Genomic DNA, 13456 nt, shown 5'->3' with positions numbered 1-13456 from the left:
CATATGCTGAATATCTTGTTCTCGGAGAGGACCCTGTCTGTGTACAGTATGCCCAGGCACATCAAAAAGGCCTGGGGAGGGGGCAGCTCAGTGAGCTGGGGTTCTCTCTAGCTCCTTGCCTCTGCAAGGCCACCGAGCTGGCTGCACCTTTCCTGCACATTGCTGCCCACCTCCTACTATCTTCCACATCAAATCCCACACGGTGTTCAACTTGGGCATCAGAGGAAAGGGAGAGTGTCTCCCCATAGCAGCTGAGTAGCTACCACAAAATCACACAGATTTTTCACTCAGGCCTGTCTCACAGCCATAAATGATGACACTGGCAGTAGACAGAGTAAAAACAACTGGGAGTCACAAGTAAAAGCCTGCTACAAATATTATTACCAAGAAAAACATCTATAACTTCTTTTCCTTTCCCAGGGAATGGGCCAATTTCCTCAGAATGGCTCTTTTACAACAAATCATCTCTCCTTCCTGATCAGCAAGCTGCTACTCTCAGTAACAACAACATTCTCTTAGCACCACAACTAAGAGGTGTAACTCAAGTCCAACCATTTCCTTCAACCCTGCCTCCTACCTCAGGCCTCTCAACCAAAACAAAATTCACCAGAGACCCCAACACACCCATGAAAACAACTTCATGATACGTTCACCTACTACAACACCTTCTGATATCTCAAGGTCAACCAAACCCAGACAACAACAGAAATCAGAGGATTAAAAAAAAAATCAGGAAGGAAGAAAACTTCAAACACATTTCCCTTTTGATCTTCAGAAATTGGAGGTCAAAGTGAACAAAGTAGAAAAAGATCCCTTCAAGAATAACAAGGTCAATGTGAGATGGACAGTAAATCAATGATTTACTAAAAGGCAAATTCCACATGGTACTACAGAAAGAGTTCTGGACTAGGAGTCAAGATGCCTGGATTTGGGTCCTAGTCCTAACACTTATTGGCTGTGTGTAGTAATAACAGCTAATAGCTAACATTTATTGAGAAACTACTATGTGCCAGGCACTGCTTCTAAGTGCCTTATGTGTATTAACTCGTTTCATCTTCACACACACTCTGAGATAGTCACTATTTTAAATTCTGTTTTACAGTTAAAGAAACTTCAAGAGTGATTAAGCAACTTGTTTGATGGTGATTGTTCTATCACCCAGTAAGTGGTGGAATCATGGACTTGAATGTTAAAGTTTCTGAGTCTTAATGGCTTACATGGGAAAAGAATGTAAAAAGGAGTGGATATATGTATATGTATAACTGATTCACTTTTCTGTACAGCAGAAACTAATACAACATTGTAACTCAACTCTACTCCAATAAAAATTATTTTTAAAAAGTTTCTGAGTCTTGGATCTTTTATCTGTAAAATGAAGATTATCCTACAGAGATGAAGGTCATGAGATGATATATGTAAGGTGCTTTGAAAACCAGAATATTGTGCAAGTGTCAATTTTTCTTTTACTGCATTTTCAGTTATTTTTGTGATAATGTAAAATTAAATTGTTTTGCATATGGTCTCATTATAAAAATTAGAGTTCAGATGAATGAGATACTTTCTACTTTGCATTTGCAAGCATTTGGTAAATAAAGGGAAGTAATCTAGATACTAAAGGAAAACAGTTTTTTGAATGACAGGTTCAATAAATATTACTGTAAACAATCAATAAAGCAACTGAATATTTGCTTTCATATATCATTAGCAAGTTCTATTAGGAGAGAAAATCATCCGATGTGGTACTATTTGCTGATTTTCATACATTCTTTAAATAAAAGCCTATTATACCTGTAAATCAAGCTCCTCAAACTGTCACTATGATGGCAGGTTCTTCTGTTAGTCTGAAAGGTATAAAAAAAACTTGGCTTGGGCTTCCCTGGTGGCGCAGTGGTTGAGAATCCGCCTGCCGATGCAGGAGACACGGGTTCGTGCCCGGGTCCGGGAAGATCCCATATGCCGCGGAGCGGCTGGGCCCGTGAGCCATGGCCTCTGAGCCTGTGCGTCAGGAGCCTGTGCTCCGCAACGGGAGAGGCCACAACAGTGAGAGGCCCGCGTACCACAAAAAAAAAAAAAAAAAAAAAAAACTTGGCTCCAAAATTATGAACTCCCTGTTTTCCACTGCCCTCTGAGCCAGCCAAGAGATAACAGGATTATAAAACTCAAGTTTCAGAAATGGTGACCTTCTTACCCAAGTACCTAAGAAGTGTGTTGAGCTATATGGGAGGCCCTCAACTCAGAGCCAGTCTGTAGGTGGAAACAGGGGCTCTGGGGAAGCAGTAGGAACTCCTGGCATGGTCACCATCACCACCTTGGGTTACGGGCAGAATGGGTGGCAGGAAGCTGCTTGCTTTCCCACTGGTGCCAAGTAGGTTGGGAAGGAAGGGAGAACAGTGAGGGATTTTTGGACAAGCCTGAACTGACCAATGTACTTCTCTGGGGTGAAGAGGTATGGAGTGGGAGAGGGGACTTAATCGGGATAATTCCATTTTATTTGGCCAAGTTTTTGAAGGATAAATTTAATTAAAGATTTTTTTTCTCTTAATACCCAGAACACATTGAGTATAACAATCTCCAAAATGTTCTTGGCTACCTTTCAAAAACAAAGCTTCCTGAGCTCTTAAATACATAATTTTTCATGTTATAATTTTTTAATACTTGATCCCTAGTACAAATAAGTCACCACCAACTTCACCACCACAAACACCAGTTACTAAGTGCTTACAATGTGCGATGCACTTTGCCAATAATAAACACTTTACCTCACAGTATTTCTATGAGGTAAACACAGTCGTTATTATTACCATTTTATAGGCGAGGAAACTGAAGCTCTGAGAGGTTAAGGGATACCTCAGATTAAAACCTAGAGATTAAATTTGGGATTGAAATTTAGGTCAGCTTCCAGAGCCCTCAATCTTTATCCACTAACTTATACTGTCTCAACTAAAAATGATGAGATAAAGTTTTCAATATCACTAGCAAATAAGTACTTGCCTATTTATTGTCACTTTTGTGACAGAGATCATTTGACAATGGTTTAGTGGCATGAAGTGGTCACCTGTGCTTTAGTCCTACAATTTAAGGTCTATGCAGATATATTTGCTCTAAAGCCCACAAAAACTATATTAAGAAGAGCTGTAAAAGCAAATAATCTCAGCTCAAAAAAAAAAAAAAAAACTATATTAAGAAGAGCTGAAATGATGAATTTCAAAATAATCAGTTTAGTTTTAGTTTATTTAGGTCAATCGAATTATCATATTTAGTAAAGATCCTTACTGTTCTCAATGTATTTTTTATTTTTATTATTATTTTATTTTATTTTTTATTTTTTGCAGTACGCGGGCCTCTCCCTGTTGTGGCCTCTCCCGTTGCGGAGCACAGGCTCCAGACGCGCAGGCTCAGCGGCCATGGCTCACGGGCCCAGCCGCTCCACGGAATGTGGGATCTTCCCGGAACGGGGCTCGAACCCATATCCCCTGCATCGGCAGGTGGACTCTCAACCACTGAACCACCAGGGAAGCCCTCTCAATGTATTTTTAAGTTGTATATTTAGAATGAAGGTTCTTGAGGGAGTTAAAGAGCAGATCTCACTAAATTAGACTTTAATAAAATGAACATCACCATCACAGTAATCATCAGCTTAAGCAAGAATCTTCAATGGATGCTAAAACCATTGGGTAAATCTGGGAGGGGATACAAGATACTCATGCTATTTGAAGGTATCACTTTGAAGATGAATAAGTATTTGCAAAGGGAGAAAAAGGTACTTTCACAGTGCAGAAATCTGGCAGACAGCACCATGACCAAATGATCGCACTGAACATCACCAACAACAGGGCAAACTGACATCATGTGCCTCTCATATTATGTCCTTCTTGGTGCAGTACGTCATCTGCTAAGAGTGCTTCCCCTGAATCTCATTATGAGGAAACAAACCTATCATTCCAAATTAAGTGACAGTCTATAAAACATCCGGCAGGAACTCTTCAAATGATACAAAAGACAAAAAGCCTAGGAAAGTATCTAAAGTAAAGGAGACTAAAGAGACATGACAATTAAATGTATGGCTAGACTTTGACTGGATCTTGGATTTAAAAAAAAAAAAAAAGCTCTAAAGGACATTACTAGAATAATCTGGATACTTCTTGTTCTCAGAAGACATATGGTGAATCATTTAGGAGTGAGGGGTCTTAATGTCTACAACTTACTCTCAAACGATGCATCAAAAAATATGTATGTAAATATACACATACTGACAAAAATAAAAACAGAAAGCAAATGTGGCAAAATGCTAACAACTGGTGAACCTAGAGGAAGGCAGTATAGGCGTTCACTGTACTATTCTTACAACTTACCTGTACATTTTGAAATTTTTCAAAATAAAAATTTGTGGAAAAAAATCGAAACCACAGGTCTCTCTGGAGAAGAGGGTGATATACTCTCTTATTCTTCAAAGAGGTGTATGGTCTTCTGAAAGACCCAACAGTTCTTAAAATCAACTAATGCTCTAAGTGATTTATATGTTTTAAGTAGTAACTAGATTGGAAAAACAATTCCAACTTGTACAGCTGTGCCCTGAGCTATGGCTGTATTCATAAAATGGTGACTGACAAGGGAGGACTGGTTTCTGATGACAGGAGGTCAGCCCCAGAAGGAAAGATCCAAGGTCTGGACAGAGAGAGAGAGATCGCTCCTTGCACAGAATCCACACTCCCTGATTTCCTGTGACCTTCCTAGAGAGACCTGAAGGGCACCTCTCCAGCCAGAGGTGAATGAGTTCAGACATTTTTGGCACAGGAAGTCTGTTCCAAACATTCTCCCTGACCTTGGCTTTCAGGTCAGAGGACTTACCTGGTTTGCCTCAGGAGTCTTTGCCTTTGGATTCAATTCAATAGAACCAAAAATGTTTAGGAGGTACAAGGCAGGATACTAGGCACTGAAGCTACAAAGATGAATAAGTCAAAAAAGAACCCTGCCCTGGAAAAACTCAGTCTGTAAATAAGTGACTAAGAAACAACAAGAAAAGTGCTAGTTAGGGTTATAGCCTATAAAACACTGGTAAGAGACAAGCAGAGCAGAGGTGCCCAAACATCAGGGAAAGTCATACAGTAAAGGCCACATCTGGGCTGGAGGATAACTGCTTTTCTAGGAAGCAAGGGCAATCCAAGTCCATGAAATAGCACAGGCCAAGGCTTCAAAGGGCCAAAGACTGGCTTATTTGGAAGTGAGTAGAGTGCATTAGTTAAGAGTATAGGATTGGGGGTACCAGGTGGGAAGAGATGAAGCAGCTCATCAACCCCCTGTCTGCTGCCTGGAGAACACAGTAAGTCTCTGAACTGGATTCCTTATTCATTCTCCTCTTGGATGAGAACCTCTGATCTCCAAGACTGACTGAACACTTACTGTGCACCCTAGGCAATGCAGGGGAATTCTGACATGAGCAAGTCCTTGTTCCTTGTTCTCAAGAAGTTTATAAACCAGTACATGAAGGTCATGAAGAATAAGTATAAAGAGAACTCCAATTTAGGAACAATGCATTCAGGACCCTTAAAAGTATTTTCTAAACTTTTTTTTTTTTTTTTTTGCAGTACGCAGGCCTCTCACTGTTGTGGCCTCTCCCGTTGCGGAGCACAGGCTCCGGACGTGCAGGCTCAGCGGCCATGGCTCACGGGCCCAGCCGCTCCGCGGCATGTGGGATCTTCCCGGACTGGGGCAAGAACCCACGTCCCCTGCATCGGCAGGCGGACTCTCAACCACTGCGCCACCAGGGAAGCCCCACATATTTTTAAAAGTTGGATTTAGTAGAAGGAAGACAGATCTTTCAGTGAAGAAGACATGGATAGAGAAATCAGGGAAGACTTTCTGTCGGTGGTGGCACAGGAGCCAGATCTTTGGTGAAAAATTGGAGAAGGACATCCAAGGGAAGGATTTAGCCTAATTAAGATGTAGAGATGGCTCAGCAGGTACTGTCCATGTATGCCTAAACATTCCCCTTGGATTCAGAACCAAACGTATTTCTTTGACTATATTTACTACAAAAAGCTGAGGCTGAAACATTTTGGCTCAAGCCTGTTTCGTGTTTTCTATTACACTAGTGACTGTTTCTTGGTGGGCTTGTTGCTTGGCAGCAGGGGTGGAGGAAGGTGAGAATGGACAAGAAAACAAGTCTGATGGGTAGAACCACCCCAGAGTTGAAAACTGGCAGTCTACTTCCTGTGTTTTTAGTAAAGTCCTGCAGTCCAAGGCAGTGACCTGGGGCATTTGGGCTTAAAGTCTGCTCTGTTTACGTAACCACACATTCTCTATATAAAGAGGTCCTTGTGAAGTCTGCCAAATCTGTCAGTTCTAGTCACAGTCAGTTCTAACAAGCACCTGACCAAGAAAACTGAGATCAGACTGGGGGTGTGGGAAGGAACTGGTCAAACTAGTTGGGCAGTTTTATTTTTACTGAACAACGTATTTTCATCAGGGGGAAGGACACTAATATTATTTAACCTCTATGAAGCCTAAGTGCTGGTGCATATGTACACTGTCTCACATAATCCTTTTAATAACAACGAGTAGTATTAACTCAGATGAGTAAACTGAGGTTCAGGGATTAAATAACTTGCTCAAGGTCATCTAGCTGGTAACTGCTGGCACCCATGTCTGAGTCCACAAATATCTAGTTCTTGCCCCACTGCTTGTTGCTCTGCCTCAGGCAGCATCAGACAATTGGCAAATTCTACATTTTAACCCAGTAGACGCTTCCCTGAAGATGAAGCTTTAGTCCAGCCCTGCTTGTAGATTGCCTGAACTCTGACAATCTAATTTCTCCTCCTTGCACTTTAACGCTCCTCTGATGAGTTCTTAATGCTGCTGCCAGTGGGTTTTCTTGGCGTCACCATTTCTCCTTCTCAAGACGAAGTCTATCCCGTTCTATTTTGAAAGACAACCCAAGTCTTTGCTCTCAGCTTTCAAAACGTTTCACCAGATCCTCCCAGTCAGCTTCCGATTCTGAACTCTTTCAAATGATACATCCTCTCTTGGTCTCACTTGCTCATAGCCTTAGCCCTATCCAATTCCTGTCAGCAAGTCCTACCCCAAGCTACGCCCTCTTCTAAAACATTCTCTCTGCCTCAGCCTACCAAATTTGCAGCTGGCATTTCAGTTCCTGAATTTCACTCTCTTCAAAAGAAAGTTCTCATCGGGGGTGGTTGTGGCTTCTCTGAACTAAACAAACATCCCCCCCCTTTCCAGTACCTTTGCCTGGCGATAGCACAAGTACGGCTGTGACACAGTACAAGATGTCTATGTTATTTAAGTGGCTGCTCAGCTTTGTCCTGTGGCCTGTACTTTCCTTCTGCCCATTCCGTTTCATACAGTCCCTCAAACTATTAATGCTTTGAAATCAAACACTAACTCTAACGGTTCCTCTTTAATATCATGCAAAACAGAGAAATGTTTAATAGAACAGTTTAAACTGAGGGTGTGCTAAGCTTTTAAAAGCAACAATAGAATGCTGCTCCATCTGTTCAAAACAGGACAAAACAGAACAAAAAGTCCACTCTTGCTGCTCTGCAATACAGTTTCCATGTCTTTATGAGAAAAATCCATCCAGAGAACAAAAATTTCCATCAGTCAAATATTAAAATATAGGATTCACAATTCACCAAAGAGTATGAGTATTATAAGCCAGGACCTGCATTAAAAAAAAAAAAAAAAAAAAAAAAAAGGCCAAGTATTACTCAAAAGCTTACAAACTGTAAAAGGTTAAGTACATGCTAAAACTCCATTAGGTTCCCAACTCTATCAGTTTACATAACTCAGAAAGTGGAAAAACTTGGAATCTGGGCCTAAAACAACACTGACTTATTTTCATCCAAGTTACGCTACAAGGGAAAAAAATGTGAAGTTTGAAAACTTTCCTTTCCAAAGCCAGATTTAGACAAACTGAAGGAAAAAGGAGAGAGATGCTGTGAATCCAGCCCACTGCAGCTTCACAGTGACCTATTTTGCCCATTTCAAGTAGAGTCCTCTTTCCTGTTCTTCAAACAGCATCTCCTTAGCTGGTCAGCTCAAAGTCAATCTGAATCCCATGTGGCCTGACTTATGCCAGGTTCACAAACCATGCTGGTATTGTATAAACTTCCGTGCCTGCATGACCTTGGTCACAAGGACTAGCAGTCAAGTCAGCCTGACCAGGGTAGAGGAAATACGTGATCACCACTAGAAACAGCCACTTAGAAGTACACACTTTACTCCTGGTGGGCAGGAATCATCAGAGCGCAAGGCATGGGTCACTCTCGCATAAATATGCATGACTGTTACTGTTCAATCCACCTGGCTGTGCACCTGAATTGCCAGGGCTGAAGTTGGCTTCCATATGGGCTGAGGATGCCAGCACCATTGACTTAACACAGATTCAGAGCCATGTGGCCAATCGCCTGTCCAACATCTGCAGCTGGCTGCTGTCCCTGCCTTTGCCCCAGAGGTCTCTGCCAACTGTGGTATAGTGTAGCTGCGCTCACTGCCCAGGAGATGCCAGCTCCTCTCCCTGGCCCCAGCTCCACCTCAGAGGTAAGGCTGTTGGCAGTATCAGGAGCAGCTGCTTGGTTCAGAACCAGGCAGGGGTAGAAGGCTCAGGGTAGGGAGACATTTTTTTTTTGTAGCTCCAGTAACAGCAACTTTGGACATGGGCTATTCTCCCAGGAGGCAATAAGGGAGGTGACACTAAGCACATCTACCATCATAAAAGTTTGCCCTGCCCAACTTACCTTCCTAGCTGCCACATTCCCAGTCCCATGCTAGAGGAAGCGGAACTAAACCATTTGCTTTTTTTATTTTTTATCAAGCAGTCAGGGATTCTAAGGCCACTACCATTAGGATGGCCTTTGTCACAGCAAGGGGTTAAAAGATGAACTGAACCAATCAGATTCCCTCTCTCTGGACTCCGACTAGAAATATGAAAACAATTTGCCCACTGGAAGCACAAACAGAGAGGCGCACACATGCAGAGAAGAGCTGAGTCATGATAATGTGGAACATTACAATGAAGAATTAATAGCTCCCACTGTTCAAATCCTTTTAGCCTGCCACCCCCTAGCACAGTCTCCATGACACCTGGTGTGTCACCGCTCCTATTTTGGGGCTTTCCTTGTCACTCATAACTACTTCCCTAATTTGAAGTAGCACAAGAGAACCCTCTGATCCTTGTGGTCAAAGAACTCCCCTACAAAGCAGCGCACTCATGTCCAGAAATGGTGTGGTATCACCCCAGAGGCAAAATCCCATTGTTAAGCTATAGCTAAAGGGCAGCTCAGACCTACAGCCTCAGCCTAAACCAGCTCTTTGGAAATACCCCAGCTATGTCCGTGTGGCCAACAGAATAGAATAATTGAGGAAAAAGCCAAGGATCACTTTCATTTTTTTTTCTTTTTCACTTTCATTTTTAAATAGCTATGAAAGTGTGCCATGGGTCATATAGCTTAAGCTGCTAATTTTTATATAAAATCCAGCCCTGTAAATAACAGCATAATTTATCAGATTGCATAGTTTAAACCTATCTTCCTTTCCCACAAATTATACACCCTAGCAAAACAAAAATTATTTTCTTGGTAATTCACCAGGTAAAATAGTATAAACTATTAGTCTTCCCAGCTCAAGTCTGTCAAATAAGAGCTGTGTGCTCCTAGGAAAAGACACATCACCTCTTTCAGTCTTAGGTTAAAATAAAGGTTGAATTAGAATAAGACGATCTTCAGGGCAGCTCTAAAATTTGATGGACTCTACAAATAATGAGCTCATCATTTGCAAAGATAAAATTCATCCATTTAACAAACATCTGAGGGCTAGCTGTTGATGCAGGTATGCAAAGTTCTGAGTATAGAGCAGGGAACAAAACATAAAAAACCCTGTTCTCATAAAACTTACATTCCAATCTGGAAAGCAGAAAAACACATATAATTTTTTTCAGGTTGTGATAAAATAGGTACTTTGAGGAAAAATAAAATGAGGGTAAGAGGTACAAAGAGTAAGAGGGGAGAGGGGCTGCTATGTGAGATGAGGAATTCAAGAAAGATCTCTCTGTGAAGGTGTCATTTGAGCAGAGGTCTGTCTAAGGGAAGAGAGGAGTGGTCCATTCAGAAATTTGGGGGAAGATGGTTTTAGACAAAAGGAAGTACTAAGCCCCTGAGGAGGCTTAGTTTACCTCAAGGAATAGCAAAGGAGTCAGTGTGGCCAGAGAAGGTAAGGCAGAGAATGACAGAAGATGATGTCAAAGAACACCCAGGACTTGACCGATGAGACCCAAGAGGAAAAGGTTTCAATGTACAAGATTCATATCAATGTGGTTCCTGGGTTCTGCAGGGGTCCATTATATTCCAAACAAGTAGGCAAAGAGGTAAGTCCACAACTGTAATGTACCATTTATCTGACTTGGAAAATGTGCTGCAGATGTCCAAATTAGCATAAACTTCATAAAGAAAATTGCTTTGGGAAGCCACGTGATATCAGATCCGGAGTCATTAAGATTTTCATTTCTTTTAACTCTGGTTAAGCTTCTGCTGCAAATTTATCCTAAAGAAAATACTATGAAAGAAAAACCACACACAAAAGGATATATTAACAGAAGCATTATTTATAATAGCCTACATGACCAACAAGCAAGTAAATTATGGTGCAGCAGTAGGTTAGGCAGACACTTAAAAAATATGAAAACTAAGCAGAAATTTGGCAGGAAGGAGAATGGAAAACTGTATCTCTGCTATTATTACACTCCCACAAAAAAAGATATATATGAATAAAGACTGGAGGAAAACAAAACTGATGATGGTTGGCTCCACTAGGGAGGCAGGATTATTCTTACTGCTTATAAAATAACACTTGTTCACTGTGGCCAGATTGCTTTGTTCTGCTTCTATTACTTCATTAAAATATTAAGGCCTAGAATTAGGATAACAATAGAAATTACTATGATCATGCACTTGACAAGAGGGCCACATGCATCTCTATTCCATGAAGGACTTCTCAATAACGCTGTGATATCTGATGGTGCTGACTATTCTTTCTTCAAGCTTCTTTCCTTGCACCTCCATAGCCACAGACACACCCCCAGTCCTTCACTCACCTGCATCTCCACTGCCATGTCCTCTTTTTCTTTCTGGCTCCTGACAAAACTTACTTATTAATGGCTTTTCATTTTCTTTTCCCTCCACACTATAAAGATGACTCGCAAGAGATGTGTACCTCCAGCTCCAGACTCTTTTCCGAAACTCCCTAGCCACAATTCCAACCACCCGTTAGGAATTTCCTCTCAGATAAAATGTGAGGACATACCAAACTCTACAGATCTTCAAACATTTCAACACTACACCAAACTGGTTTTCCCTCTGCTGACTCCCTCACATTCAATAGTGTCACAATTCTCCCATTCAGTGGAAGGAATTTTAGCACAACCCTGCCATCAAATCTATCACCATCATGATCTACTCTATCAGTAAGACCACTGGTCCCTTTCTCCCTTCATTCCAGTAATACCTCAATGCTACTATCTTAGGAGTTCATGGTCCTTATTACTTCTTATGAGCTTGATTACAGAAAACACCTAAACGGTTTTGCTGACCCTGGCTAAAAAACCAAAACCAAATACTAAACCTAACCTCTCCCTTGCTTAAAAAAAAAAAAAAAAGAAAAGAAAAGAAAAAAAAAGTCTTGAATGATATCTGGGCTCTAAGAAAGTATCCTATGTGCATTGTCTCATTTAATCCTCATAAACTCAGAAGTGGTATTATTGTTTCCACTTTGTAGATTAAAAAAAAAAAGAGAGACAGGACTTCCCTGGTGGCACAGTGGTTAGGAATCCGCCTGCCAGTGCAGGGGACACGGGTTCGAGCCCTGGTCCGGGAAGATCTCACATGCCGCGGAGCAACTAAGCCCGTGCACCACAACGACTGAGCCTGTGCTCTAGAGCCCACGAGCCACAACTACTGAGCTCGAGTGCCACAACTACCGAAGCCTGCACGCCTAGTGCCCATGCTCTGCAACAAGAGAAGCCACCCAATGAGAAACCCGTGAACCGCGATGAAGTGTAGCCCCAGCTCGCCACAACTAGAGAAAGCCTGCATGCAGCAACAAAGGCCCAAGGCAGCCAAAAATAAAAATAAATAAATTTTTAAAAATTAAAAAAAGAGAGAGAGAGAGAGACAGAGAGGGAGAGAGATTTAGGAAGATTAATAATCAGCCCAAAGATACAGCAATGGCAAGTAGTGGAACAGGAATTCAACCCAGGCAGCTGACTCCAGAGCTTGTACTCTTGATCACTGGTTACTGGACCCAAGTCCTAAGCCTGGCAGTGAGGCTACCACATAACCCCGCCTTGAATACACCTACCTCTAGGCCATTCTTATTCCCGAATGACAACAGTATAGTGTAATATCTAAGAACCTTGGGACTCTGAGGGTTAGCCTGTTTAGGCTCAAATCCTAGTCCCATCACTTAACACATGGCCATAGACAAATTACTCTCTTCTACACCTGTTTCTTACTCTTTAAAATGGTAATAATAAGGGTGCCTACCTTGTGGAGTTAGGAAGATTAAAGAAGATTAAATTAGATTAAGCTTAGAAAATAGTAACCCACTGCCGAGCTCACAAGCCCTTAATAAATGTTAGCCATCCTAATTACCATTATTCTAGCCCCAGAATAATTATCATTATTCTGCCTCTTCTTTTCCTGCCTAGCTTTTAAGACCAAGGTCTTACACAGCCCACAGTAATCTATTCCTCCTCTAGATGCCTAGAATATTTTTTACTCACTTGTCATTAAATATAAGTTGATCTGTATTTTAATGAAAATAACAACATCACTCATAAAACCTGTATGCAGGGACTATTTTAAGCACTCCACTGGATTTACCCATTTTAATCCTCATCACACAACTTATGAAGTAGGTACTCATATTGTCCCTCTTTTACAAGTGATGAAACTAAGGAACAGAAAGGCTAAACAGCATGTCTAAGACCATACAGTTAATAAATGGAGTAGCCCAGAAAGTCTACTTCCAGAATCCATGCTCTTTACCATTACTTTATGTGTCACCGCTGTGTTCTCACGTCTCTTCTGGAAAACTGCGGCCTTCTCAAAAACAAGAATGGTGTCTTCTCCAGATCCCCCACAAGGCCATATAGTATAGACTCTTTCAGAGCCTAATGTGCAACAGATATTAGATGGATTGATGCATAATCATTTGCACCAGGACCCAGGCCCTCTGTCTGCATTTATTTGTTCTCTCACCATCCCCTTGCAATATCTTCAAATTACCTGCACCCAACCTACTATAAACACAGTGATGTTGATTAGTATTTTGTATGAATGCAGGATTTGGTTCATGCACTAACATTTGGGAGAACCTCCCTCTCCAGGATTCACAACTCCAACTCTACTATTCCAGAAGTAAAAAGCATGAGAATGCAATCTCAGGA

At 41.5% G+C, this 13456-nt stretch overlaps 1 protein-coding gene across 9 annotated transcripts in view; it reads right to left on the bottom strand.

Annotated features, from left to right (window-relative positions):
- The window catches only part of CPEB3 (cytoplasmic polyadenylation element binding protein 3), a 179121-nt gene that overhangs the window by 50081 nt on the left and 115584 nt on the right, over positions 1–13456 (bottom strand). The gene's annotated exons all lie outside the window — the stretch shown is intronic.

Source organism: Kogia breviceps, chromosome 2 (assembly GCF_026419965.1).
Source record: "Kogia breviceps isolate mKogBre1 chromosome 2, mKogBre1 haplotype 1, whole genome shotgun sequence".
Lineage (NCBI taxonomy): Eukaryota > Metazoa > Chordata > Mammalia > Artiodactyla > Physeteridae > Kogia > Kogia breviceps.
Note: the sequence above shows the minus strand (reverse complement) of the source record. Positions and strands in the feature narration are given on the sequence as shown.